This window comes from Macaca thibetana, chromosome 3, assembly GCF_024542745.1.
Source record: "Macaca thibetana thibetana isolate TM-01 chromosome 3, ASM2454274v1, whole genome shotgun sequence".
Lineage (NCBI taxonomy): Eukaryota > Metazoa > Chordata > Mammalia > Primates > Cercopithecidae > Macaca > Macaca thibetana.
Window position 1 is genome coordinate 96,720,545 of NC_065580.1, and position 13,967 is coordinate 96,734,511.

Sequence of the window (13,967 nt, forward strand, 5' to 3'; positions counted from 1 at the left end):
CAATAATATATATGTGAGATCTTTTATTTGGTTAAAAAAAAGCTCTTTTCCTTGCATTCATAACTTGGCTCTTTGATGCAAGAGGTCTAGTTTTGTCCTATCTTGGTCTTAGCATGCCTTCCTCATTAGGTTTATTTATTTCTTTTTTTTTTTTCTTTTCTTTTCTTTTTTTTTTTTTTAAACCGTGTTTCACTCTTTTCGCCCAGGCTGGAGTGCAATGGCATGATTTTGACTCACTACAACCTCCGCCTCCCAGGTTCAAGTGATTCTCCTGCCTCGGCCTCCCGAGTAGCTGGGATTATGGGCATGCACCACCAAACCCAGGTAATTTTGTATTTTTAGTAGAGGGGGGTTTCTCCGTGTTGGTCAGGCTGGTCTCAAACTCCTGACCTCAGGTGATCTGCCTGCCTCAGCCTTCCAAAGTGTGGGATTACAGGCGTGAGACACTGCACCCAGCCCAGGCTTAATTATTTCTACCTTTTATGTAAAGTAAGAAATGTGTGAATCTTGCTTTCACTTGAATACTTAGAGGCCATTGTAGGGTTATTTATTTCAATATTGTTGTGTCTCAGGGAATAGGAAGGTCCTAGGAGAGGGAGAGCAATAAGGGACGGGTCAGTTAGTGGAGCAGTCGTAACACATACAATGTTAATTAAGTTCACTGCCTCATATGGACACAGTTCCTAGTGCCCCAAAGCAATAACAATAGCAATATCAAAGATCATTGATCACAGATCAACATACCATTATAATAATTATGAAAACATTTAAAATATTATAAGAATTATCAAAATGTGACACAGTTATACATTGTGAGCTGTTGGAAAAATGGTGCCCATAGACTTGTTTGATGTAGGGTTGCCACAAACCTTCAATTTGTAAAAAACACAGTTATCTGTAAAGCACAATAAAGCAAAGTGCAATAAAACCAGGTATCCTTGTATCTTCTTTGGAGAAATGTCTACCTAGTCATTTGCCCATTAAAAAAACTAGACCGTTTATCTTTTTTTGTTGTTGAGTTATAAAATTCTTTATATATCTTGAATTCCAACCCTTTATCAAATATATTGTTTGCAAACGTTTTCTCACATATTGTGGAATTATCTTTTCCCTTTCTTTTTTTTTTTTTTAATTTTCATTTTTCTTTCTTCTTTTTTTTCTACACAAAATAGCCTTTTTTTTTTTTTTTTTTTTTTCGAGATAAGATCTCACTCTGTGGCCCTGGCTGGAGTACAGTGGTGCAATCATAGCTCACTGCAGGTTTGAACTCTTGGGCTCAAGCGATTCTCCTATCTCAGCCTCCCAAAGCACTGAGATTACAGGTATTAGCCACTATCCCAGCCTCTTTTCACTTTCTTCATGGTATCCTCCAAAGCACAAAAGTTTAACTTTTGTTACAATTTGTTTTATTTTGTTGCTTGAGCTTTTGGTGTCATATCTAAAAAACTATTGCCTAATCCAAGATCATAAAGATTAACTCCTAAGTTTTCTTCTGAGTTTTATAGTTGTTTTTGCACTCAGGTCTATGATCTGTTTTGAATTAACTTTTGTATATGGTGTGAGGCAGGAAACCCAACTTCATTCTTTTGCATATGGATATCCAGTTGTCCCCGCACCATTGGTTGAAAAAATTATTCTTTCTTCCATTGAATTATCTTGGCACCCTTGCTAAAAATCCATTGACCATAAATGTAAGAATTTATTTTGTACTTATGTCTATTCCACTGATCTATATGTCTTTCCTTATGCAATACTACACTGTCTTGACTGCTGTAGCTTTTTTTAAAATAGAGACAGGGACTCACTATGTTGCCCAACTCCTGGGCTCAACTGATCCTCCTGCTTTGGCCTCCTAAAGTGCTGGAATGGTAATATGGGCCACAGTGCCTAGCCTGATTGCTATGACTTTGTAGCAAATTTTGAAATTGGGACGTGTGAGTCCTCCAAATTTGTTCTGTTATTCAAGATTGTTTTGGCTGTTCTGAGTCCTTCACATTCCCATATGAATTTTAAGATCAGCTTATCAATTAATGCAAAAAAATCAGCTGAGATTTTGATAAAGATTGTATTGAATCTGTGGTGTTGCCTCAACTTTTATTTTACTCTTTAAACTTTTATTACTTATTTTTATTTTTATTTATTTATTTATTTTTGAGACAGAGTCTTGCTCTGTCACCCAGGCTAGAGTGCAATGGTGCTATCTTGGCTCACTGAAAGCTCCGCCTCCCAGGTTCACGCCATTCTCCTGCCTCAGCCTCCCGAGTAGCTGGGACTACAGGTGCCCGCCACCATGCCTGGCTAATTTTTTGTATTATTTAGCAGAGATGGGGTTTCACCATGTTAGCCAGGGTGGTCTCAATCTCCTGACCTTGTAATCCGCCTGCCTCGGCCTCCCAAAGTTCTGGGATTACAGGCATGAGCCACCATGCCCGGCCTTACTTATTTTTATTTATTTTAATTTTTTATTTTTGAGAAACAGGCTCAGCACTCAGGCTGGAGTGCAGTGATAAGATCACTGCTCACTGTAGCCTTGACCTAAAGGGCTCAAGCAATCACCCCATCTCAGCCTCCCAAGTAGCTGAGACTACAGGTGCCTGCCATCATGCCCAGCTAATTTTTAAAATTTTTTGTAGAGATAAGGTCTCACTATATCAACCTAGGCTCGTCTCGAACTCCTGGTCTCAAGCAATCTTCCTACTTTGGCATCCCAAAGTGTTGGAATTACAGGCATGAGCCACTGCACCTGGCCTTTATTATTTTTTATACAAACACACATATATAAAATTGTAAGTAAAAAGAATCATATCATTCATGCAGTATTTATTTGGAAAACTTTCCCCCAGCTCTATCTGTTACAGATATTTAGATAGGCATGAGCAGGGTAGGAGAGGGCTCTCCCCCAACCCACTAGGAACATCAGGTAATGATTCAACAATTATCACACTGCCTCTCTAAAAATGATAATTTAGCAGCCCACTCAGGGTGGCAGGGAGAGACAATCTCCTGATGATCCACAGCTATTAACATTAAAAGTGTTAAGTGGGCTGGGTGTGGTGGCTCACACCTGTAATCCCAGCACTTTGGGAGGCTGAGGCTGGCAGATCACCTGAGGTTGGGAGTTTGAGACCAGCCTGGTCAACGTCGTGAAACCCCAGCTCTACTAAAAGTACAAAAAAATTAGCCGGGTGTGGTGGCAGGTGCCTGTAATCCCAGCTACTCAGGAGGGTGAGGCAGAAGAATGACCTGAACCTGGAAGCAGAGGTTGCAGTGAGCCGAGATCGCACCATTGCACTCCAGCCTGGGCAACAAAAGCGAAACCGTCTCAAGAAAAAAAAAAAAAAAAAAAAGTGTTAATTGAATGCAGATGTCAGGGGGAAGAAACTTCTTGGGCATGTGCACTAAGAGACGAAGTGGCAAAATATGACCTTCTGGGTACACTCCACCGGAAAAAGGGAAGAAAGTCTCACGTGGTCATAGGTACAGCTTCCTAAGCACACTGCATGTGCTCACTTCCCAAGGTTGAGAAGAGCTCTGTACATGTGGAAAGCCCACCCTAAGGGAAGAATCATGGGAAAGAGGTGAGCCTATAAAGTCCTAGGATCACGGTTAAACGGGGCACTTGGCTCTTTAAACTTCATGTGCCTTCCTGGGTCTGTTCCAAACACACCTTCCTTTCTTTCTTGTTCTAAAGCCTTTTAAAATAAACTTCCACTCCTGCTCTGAAACTTGCCTCGTCCCTTTTTCTGTTTTATGTCTCTCAGTCAAATTCTTTCTTCTGGGGAGGCAAGAACTGAAGTTGCTGGGGACCCGTACAGATGTGCTGCCAGTAACTTGGAGTAACTTGGATGGCATCCACCGGTAACATGTCCACAACATGAACACTTCACACACTCCCATCTTTACTTCTAGATAAGCTATATTAACTACCTAGTTAATATGCCCTTTCATATTCTTCTTTGTATACATGTGATCATAAAAATATATATTGTGTATATAGAAATACATATGTAGAATTATGTATACATATATAAACACACATAAACATATATACATATATATACACACATGCAGTTTTTAAAATGTATGTATCTGTGTATGCTATCCAAAATTGGATCATACACAGTTTTTTTACCTTACCTTTTTTTTTGAGACAAAGTCTCGCTCTGTAGCCCAGGCTGGAGTACAGTGGCACTATCTAGGCTCACTGCAACCTCCACCTCCCGGGTTCAAGTTATTCTCCTCCCTCAGCCTCCCGAGTAGCTGGGGTTACAGGTGCCCACCACCACGCCTGGCTAATTTTTTTTGTATTTTTAATAAAGGTGGGGTTTCGCCATGTTGGCCAGGCTGGTCTTGAACTCCCGACCGCAGATGACCCACCCATTTCAGCCTCGCAAAGTACTGGGATTACAGGCGTGAGCCACTGTGCCCGGCTGTACCTTACCTTTCATTTTACAATCATGAAAATTCCTCAAGTCAACTGATAGAGTGCTAATTAATTAGTCTGAATGGCTGTAAAATATTTCATGGTGTGGATAAAATGCAACCTATACAGGCATTCTGTGTTGATACGAGTTCTTTTTTTTTTTTTTTTTTTTTTTTTTTTTTTTTTGGTTTTTGGCTCCTATAAACAATCACCATCCTTTAGTAAAATTTCCTTATAAAGTTCTTTTTATATAGGTTCTAAGAAGTGGACTTTTGGGTTTGAAGGATGTATGTACTTTTAATTGTAGTAAATGTTGCTAAATTGTTTTTTCTTTTTTTTTTTTTTTTTGAGACGGAGTCTCGCTCTGTCACCCAGGCTGGAGTGCGGTGGCGCCATCGCGGCTCACTGCAAGCTCCGCCTCCCGGGTTTACGCCATTCTCCTGCCTCAGCCTCCTGAATAACTGGGACTACAGGCACCTGCCACCATGCCTGGCTAATTTTTTTTGTATTTTAGTAGAGTCGGGGTTTCACCGTGTTAGCCAGGATGGTCTCGATCTCCTGACCTTGTGATCCGCCCGTCTTGGCCTCCCAAAGTGCTGGGATTACAGGCGTGAGCCACCGCGCCCGGCCAATAAATTGCTTTTTCAAAAGATGCTATAACACTGCACATTTTCAAGAACAATGTGGAAATATCCTTTCCCCTACATACTTGCCAGCAATAGCTATTACAAATATTTTATATATGCATGTATATATAATGTATATATACATGCATATATATATATATATATATATATATCAGTTCACTGCAACCTCCACCTCCCGGGTTCAAGTGATTCTCCTGCCTCAGCCTCCCGAGTGGCTGGGAACACAGGTGCCTGCCACCATGCCCGACTAATTTTTTGTATTTTTAGTAGAGATGGGGTTTCACCATGTTAGCCAGGATGGTCTGGATCTCCTGACCTTGTGATCTGTCTCTACTAAAGAATACAAAAATTAGCTGGACGTGGTGGTGGGCGCCTGTCATCCCAGCTACTTGGGAGGCTGAGGCAGGAGAATCGCTTGAACCCGGGAGGTGGAGGTTGCAGTGAACTGAGATCCTGCCACTGCACTCCAGCCTGGGTGAGAGAGTGAGACTGTTTCCAAAAACAAACAAACAAACAAACAAACAAATGTGATTGGGATATTGAGGCTAAAAAGACTATATGTTATCTGTTATTATAGTATGTGACCCAAAAATGACAATTTTTTTGATCCCAGCTAGTTGCAGCTGATATTGATGTTTCAACATGACATATTTTTATACAGACAAAATATCAAACTATCATATTCGAATTTCCTTTTTTCCAAAAGGACTGAGTCATATACACAAAAGACATTCTCACTATATCCCACCCAATTCCCAAGTCTTGTTCCATTCTACATTATTTTCCTTTTGACCAGTTTCAGAAAGGTGCGCCCACTGCTGCCCCTAGTAATAATAAATGAATAATAATGATGATACCTCCATAACCAACAGTAAGGTATCATCAATTGTGTCTCTGGATCAGAGGCCAGGGTAGCTGGGCAGCAGCTCAAGAAACTGCATACAAGATGGTGTTCAATGAGAAAAATGCACTCTGCAGTAATTAATGTAATAGTCGCATCTAGTTGGGATGGCAGAAAATTTGCTCATGAAGGCCATTTGTTCCACTATGATGGAGTCAGTCACATAAAATCATTTATTGTTGGCTCAAGCATGCTTTACAGGGCTGTAAAGTCAGTTCATGCTGGCCCAGGGAAAAGTCCACCTGTGGTGAATGAAAACCCTCATGGAAGTCATACTGCTCAAATTTTTGCTGTAGTTCATGCTGATGTAAATGTTGAGCAGGGAAATCCTTGAAGCTCCATGTGTATTTTCCAGTGATACTTGAGAGGCAGTGAAAAGAAACTTGCCAAACAGTGAAGCAATGAAAGCATAATCTCACGCAGGGAGGCTAAGACCATTGTCAGGTCCAGCAGAACCACAGACTGAACCTCAGTGGTGATTCTAGGGAGTTCTGCCTGTTTTGTATTTTATATACTCTTTGGCATTTGGCTTCTTTCACTAAACATCATGCTTACGAGTCATCCATATTGTTGTGTACAGCAATTGGTGTAAGTTCACTCCTAGTGTTGTGTGAATATTCCATAATTTACTTATCTCTCCCGATGTTGATGGTCATTTGCGTCACTGATAGTTTGGGGATATTATGCATATTGTTGCTAGGAACATTCTTATACATGCTATTTAGAAATATGTGCGTGCAGGTGCATTTCTCCTGGTTATACATCCAGAAGTGCATTCACTGGTCCATAGGGGATGTGTCCATAATAAATAATACCAAATGATTTTCCAAAGTGAATTATGAGACTGGGTGCGGTGGCTCATACCTGTAATTCCAGCACTTTGGGATGCCGAGGCAGGTGGCTCACCTGAGGTCAGGAGTTCAAGACTAGCCTAGTCAACTTCAAGACTAGCCTGGTCAACATGATGAAACCCCATCTCTACTAAAAATACAACTAATTAGCCAGGTGTGGTGGCAGGTGGCTGTAATCCCAGCTACTCAGGAAGCTGAGACAGGAGAATTGCTTGAACCTGGGAGGTGGAGGTTGCAGTGAGCCGAGATCATGCCACTGCACTCCAGCCTGGACAGAAAGAGTGAAACTCTGTCTCAAAAACAAAACAAACAAACAAAAAACCCAAAAGTGAATTATGAGAGTTCTAGTTGCTCCACATCCTCAGCAAAATTTAGTATTACTAGTTTTATTCTGGTCAGTGTTTTTTGTTTGTTTTTTGTTTCTTGAGACAGTTTCTTCTCTGTCATCGTGGCTGGAGTGCAGTGGTGTGAATACAGCTCACTGCTGCCTTGGCCTCCTGGGCTCAAGCAATCCTCCCACGTCAGCTTCTTGAGTAGCTGGGATCATAGGTGTGCACCACCATGCCCAGCTAATTTTAAAACTTTTTTGTAGAGAGGGTGTCTCTTCATGTTGGCCAGGCTGGTCTCAAAATCCTGGGCTTAAGTAATCTTGCTTCAGTGTCCCAAAGTGCTGAGATTACAGGTGTGAGCCACAGTGCCCAGCTGTGTCAGTGGTTTTACTGTATATTTCACTGATAACTAACAAAATTGAATATTATTTTATATGTTTATATATTTCTTATTTATTTGGATATCTTATGGGAAATTCAAGGCTTGGCCCATTTTTCTATTGAGTTTTCTGGCTTTTTAAAACAATTGATTTTAAGGAGTTGTTTATGTGTTCTAGATACAAGTAGCTTGTCAGATGTATATATTGAAAATATTTCTCCCACTCTTAATTTTTTCACTCTCTTAATGTGTCTTGATGAACAGAACTACTTACTTTTAATGTAGTCCAATTTATCAGATTTTCCTGATGTTTAATGCTTTTTTTTTTTTTTTTTTTTTTTTTTTTTTTTTTTTTTTGAGACGGAGTCTCGCTCTGCCGCCCAGGCTGGAGTGCAGTGGCCGGATCTCAGCTCACTGCAAGCTCCGCCTCCCGGGTTCACGCCATTCTCCTGCCTCAGCCTCCCCAGTAGCTGGGACTACAGGCGCCCGCCACCTCGCCCGGCTAGTTTTTTGTATTTCTTAGTAGAGACGGGGTTTCACCGTGTCAGCCAGGATGGTCTCGATCTCCTGACCTCGTGATCCGCCCGCCTCGGCCTCCCAAAGTGCTGGGATTACAGGCTTGAGCCACCGCGCCCGGCCTGTTTAATGCTTTTTATGCCGTTTAAAAAACTTTTTGCCTATATTCAGCAAACAGCATTCTAATTTCTCAACTAAAAGATAGTTTTACCTTTCATATTTAGATCTATGATGTATCTTGAAATGATATTTATCATGTGATATTAAAAAATATATATGTATATATTCATAAATGTGCCCCTAATATTTATAGGTCCTGGGCCAAATGTAAAATGGAGATGCATTTCTTTTTCTTTTTCTTTTTTTTGAGATGGAGTCTCATTCTGTCGCCCAGGCTGGAGTGCAGTGGCACGATCTTGGCTCGCTGCAACCTCTGCCTCCCGGGATCAAGCGATTCTCCTGCCTGAGCCTCCTGAGTAGCTGAGACTTTAGGCACATGCCACCACGCTGGGCTAATTTTTTGATTTTTCATAGAGATGGGGTTTTGCCATGTTGGTGAGGCTGGTCTCGAACTCTGGGTCTCAAGTGACCCACCTGCCTCGGCCTCCCCAAGTGCTGGGATTATAGGTATGAGCCACTACACCTGGCATGAGAGTTGTATTTCTTTTTTTTTTTGAGATGGAGTCTCGCTCTGTCACCCAGGCTGGAATGCAGTGGGGTGCTCTCGGCTCACTGCAACCTCCACCACCCAGGTTCAAGCAATTCTCCTGCCTCAGCCTCCCAAGTAGCTGGGATTACAGGCGCCCATCACCACGCCCAGCTAATTTTGTATATTTTTAGTAGAGACAGAGTTTCACCATGTTGGCCAGGCTGGTCTCGAACTCCTGACCTCAGGTGGTCCACCCACCTCGGCCTCCCAAAGTGCTGGATTACAGGCGTGAGCCACCACACCCGGCCGAGAGTTGTATTTCAAATGACTAAATATTTACAAGATATAAATCAAACTGACAAACTGTGAAGTTAAATATATTCTATTCCCCTACTTTGACAGATCTAGCTTCACAATGTCAAAATTGAAAAATACATTCATACTCGTGTTTTTATGTTTGGAAAAATATCAAAGATTACAGAGTTTCTTTATTATTGGGCATGTCTGGGTGTTCTGTTGATGGACTGGTGTTTTTACAAGAGTGATAAACTCATTCGTAATTCAAAATTATTATATATTTATTCCATAAAGTTATTTTTCTTAATTTTATTTTGTCTAAATCATTAATTTTGTTATCAAGATTTTGACATAATTTGTCTTCTATCAACAGTAAATATCTAAAGTATTAAAAACAAGATGTAGCTAAAGTCAAATGAACAAAATTTGAATATATTTTAATCAAAAGTTCCATATGCGTTATCCAAGTTATTCATCTTCTAACACATTCAATATCACCTATCAAAATTAAAATGCTAGGTTGAGCATGGAGGCTCACACCTGTAATCCCAGTGCTTCGGGAGGTCGAAGTGGGATGATTGCATGAGCCCAGGAGTTTGAGACCAGCCTGGCAACATGGCAATACCTTCATCTCTACAAAAAAAGAAAATTAACTTAGGCGTGGTGGTGCATGTCTGTGGTCCCAGCTACTCAAGAGGCTGAGGTGGAAAGATTGCTTGAGCCCAGGAGGTGGAGGCTGCAGTGAACTGTGTTTGAGCTACTGCACTCCAGCCTGGGAGACACAGCAAGACCCTGTTTCTAAAAAAAGATAAGTCAATTGCCTTTTTCCTTCTTTCGCGTCAGCCTGGGAGACACAGCAAGACCCTGTTTCTAAAAAAAGATAAGTCAATTGCCTTTTTCCTTCTTTCTGGCGTTCAAGATATCGAAGCGAGGATAAAGTGAGTCCTCTGGTGCGAAATTCTAGATTTCCTCGGGTCTTCTGGTAGGATCCCTGCTCAACGGTGCTGAGAACACAGGAGCCAAAAATCCGTATATCATCTCCGGGAAGAGGATCAGGGACGGATGAACAGACTTCCCTGCCAGTGTGGGTGACATGGGGATGGCCACAGTCAAGAAAGACAAACCAGAGCTCAGAAAAAAGGTACATCCAGCAGCGGTCATTTGACAATGAAAGTCATATGGAGAAAAGATGGAGTGTTTCTTTATTTTGAAGATAATGCAGGGGTCATAATAAAAAATAAAGACTAGATGAAAGGTTCTGCCATTACAGGACCAGTAGCAAAGGAGTGTGCAGACTTGTGGCCCCGGATTGGGTTCAATACTGGCAGCATTGCATGATTATCTGTTATAGTTGTAAAAAAAAATCTTAAAACCCATTAACAAGTATTTGTCCTCTGCCCCCTCAAAAATAAATAAACAAATAAATAAATAAATTTAATTAAAACATGAAGGCAGAGGTGTGTTTCTTGAGAAAAAATTAAAAAGCAAAAATAAATCTTATTTAATAGACTTTTCTTTTCTTCTTCTTTTTTTTTTTTTTTTTTTTTTTTTTTGAGACGGAGTCTTGCTCTGTTGCCTAGGCTGGAGGGCAGTGGTGTGATCTCTGCTCACTGCAACCTCTGCCTCCTGGATTCAAGCAATTCTCCTGCCTCAGCCTCCCGAGTATCTGGGATTACAGGCACCCGCCATCATGCCCAGCTAATTTTTGTATTTTTGTAGAGACGGGGTTTCATCATGTTAGCCAGGCTGGTCTTGAACTCCTTACTTCAGGTGATCCACCAGCCTCGGTCTCCCAAAGTGCTAGGATTAAAGGAGTGAGCCACCACGCCCCACCAGATTTCTTTTTTCTTTCTTTCTTTGTTTTTTTTTTTTTTTTTTGAGACGAGGTTTTGCTCTTGTAGCCCAGGTTGGAGTGCAGTGGTGAGATCCTGGCTCATTGCAACCTCCGCCTCCCAGGTTCAAGCGATTCTCCTGTCTCAGCCTCCCGAGTAGCTGGAACTACAGGCGCGTGCCCACGAAACACCGTGCCCAGCCTAAACATAAAATATTAAAAATAAATTATTTAGGGACAGGCACAGTGGCTCACGCCTGTAATCCCAGCACTTTGGAAGGCCAAGGCAGGAGGATCACCTGAGGTCGGTATTTCGAGACCAGACTGGCCAACATGGTGAAACCCTGTCTTTACTAAAAATACAAAAAATTAGCCGGGCATGGTGGCGGGCGCCTGTAATCCCAGCCACTCGGGAGGCTGAGGTGGGAGAATCGCTTGAACCCAGAGGCGGAGGTTACAGTGAGCCAAGATGGCGCCATTGCACTCCAGCCTCGGTAACAAGAGTGAAACTTTATCTCAAAAAAAAAAAAAAAAGAAAAAAGAAAAGAAAAGAAATTATTTATTTATTTATTTATTTGTTATTATTATTATTATTTTTTGAGACAGAGTCTCACTCTGTCACCCAGGCTGGAGTGCAACAAAGTACTGGGATTATAGGCTTGAGCCACCACACCTGGCTGATGTTTTAAAAACGTAATGAAATATTATTTTTTTAATTTTTTGAGCAGTCTTGTTCTGTCACCTGGGTTGGAGTGCAGTGGCACAATCACAACTCACTGCAGCCTCAACCTCCTGGGCTCTAGTGAGCCTCCCACCTCAGCCTCCCAGGTAGCTGGGACTGCAGGCGTATGCCACCATGCGCAGCTAATGTTTTTAATTTTTGTGGAGATGGAGTCTTACTATGTTGCTCAGGTTGATCTCAAACATCTGGGCTCAAGTGATCTTCCTGCATTGGCCTTCCAAAGTGCTGGGATTACAAGTGTGAGCCACCAGGCCTGGTTACTTAATATTTTTGAGTGCACAGAAAACTTCATCTCCAAATGTGGCTCCCTGGTATAATGAATATTTTGAATTAAAGTCCTGTAGAGATCAACAGATGCTAGAAGAGACTTTTCCCCTATCTACATGAAGATCTGAAGGACCAACCAAGGAGAACAATTGTTCCCCACCCCACTGCTTCCTCCCCCTGCCACAGTCTCTCAATCCTCTATCCCTTCCAAAGGCAGGATGAAGTTGTTCTCTAAATTTCCTTTGTCTGACTAGAGTTCAGATCTGCCAAAGAAGAAAACAATGACCTCTGGTCCGTCCCTGATTTTTCATTAACTGAACTCTTATCACAGGAAGAAAGACTAAAGTCTCTCAACAAACCCAGACAGCCTTTTGTCACAAACCATTTTTTGCCCTGTGGACCCAACAGACTTTGTCCTAGGTCATTGTATGTTCTTCATGCCCATTGAGTGTTCCTAAAAATCATTTACTAGCCCCCTAAAATAGCCCACACTTTTCCATCTCCTCATTCCCTTCTAAAAATAAGGCTATACAAGGCTGGGCGAGGTGGCTCATGCCTGTAATCCCAGCACTTTGGGATGCCCAGGCGGGTAGATCACCTGAGGTCAGAAGTTTGAGAGCAGCCTGGCCAATATGGCAAAACCCCGTCTCTACTAAAAATACAAAAATTAGCCCAGTGTAGTGTCAGGCACCTGTAATCCCAGCTACTTGGGAGGCTGAGCCAGGGATAATTGTTTGAACCCAGGAGATGGAGGTTGCGGATATCACGCCACTGCCCTCCAGCCTGGGTGACACAGCCAGACGCGGTCTCAAAAAAAAAAAAAAAAAAAAAAAAAAAAGAAGAAGAAGAAGAAGAAAAAAGCTATATAAGTATTTGGGCCCCATTGGGATACTGGGCAATCACTTTGTGATTCTCACCTGTACATACAATAATACATTTGTATGCCTTTACTCCAATTTCTGCTCTTTTTTTTTTTTTTTAAGAGCTGGTGAGAGGTGAAGACAGCTGGACTTCCTGGGTCTAGTGGGAACTTGGAGAACTTTTCTGTCTTACAAGAGGATTGTAAAACACACCAATCAGTGCTCTGTAGCTAGCAAGAGAGATTGTAAAATGCACCAATCAGAAAACACACCCATCAGTGCTCTGTATCTAGCAAGAGGATTGTAAAATGCACCAATCAGTGCGCTGTAAAACGCACCAATCAGCACTCTGTAAAATGCACCAATCAGCAGGATTCTAAAAGTAGCCAATCACGGGGAGGATTGAAAAAAGCGCACTCTGATAGGACATAAATGGAACATGGGCAGGGCCAATAAGGGAACAAAACCTGGCCACTCCCCACCCCCAAGCCAGCAGTGGCAACCTGCTTGGGTCCCTTTCCATGCTGTGGAAGCTTTGTTCTTTCGCTCTTCGTAATAAGCCTGGCTATGGCTCACTCTTTGGGTCCCTGCCATTTTTAAGAGCTGTAATACTCATCATGAAGGTCCGTGGCTTCATTCTTTTTTTTTGTTTTTTGAGACGGAGTTTCACTTTTGTTGCCCAGACTGGAGTGCAATGGCACAATCTCGGCTCACCACAACTTCTGCCTCCTGGGTTCATGCAATTATCCTGCCTTACCTTCCTGAGTAGTTGGGATTACAGGCATGCAGCACCACACCTGGCTAATTTTTTATTTTTAGTAGAGACGGGGTTTCTCCATTTTGGTCAGGCTGGTCTCGAACTCCCCACCTCAGGTGATCTGCCTGCCTCGGCCTCCCCAAGTGTGGAGATTATAGGCATGAGCCCCCACGCCCAGCCTCTGGCTTCATTCTTGAAGTCAGCGAGACCACGAACCCACTGGAAGGAACCAACTCCGGACCCACTGGGGTCTGAAAAAATAAAAATAACAATAATAAAAAAAGAGATGGGATTTCACTTTGTTGCCCAAGCTGGTGTGCAGTGGTATCGTCATAGCTCACTGTAACCTCAAACTCCTGGGCTCTTCTGCTTCAGCCTCCTGAGTAGCTGGGACCAAGGCATGTGCCACCAAGCCGGGAAAATTTTTAAAAATTTCTTGTAGAGACGAGTTCTCACTATGTTGCCCAAGCTGGCCTTGAACTCCTGGCCTGAAGGGATCCTCCCACCTCAGCCTCCCA

The 13,967-nt window shown here is 42.2% G+C and overlaps 1 protein-coding gene and 1 pseudogene across 1 annotated transcript in view; both read left to right on the top strand.

Moving 5' to 3' along the window:
- LOC126950865 (60S ribosomal protein L23-like) overlaps positions 1 to 10,350 on the top strand; it is a 37,607-nt pseudogene extending 27,257 nt beyond the window's left edge.
- Positions 1 to 13,967, top strand: part of SNX10 (sorting nexin 10) — a 197,447-nt gene that overhangs the window by 84,260 nt on the left and 99,220 nt on the right. The window lies entirely within an intron of this gene.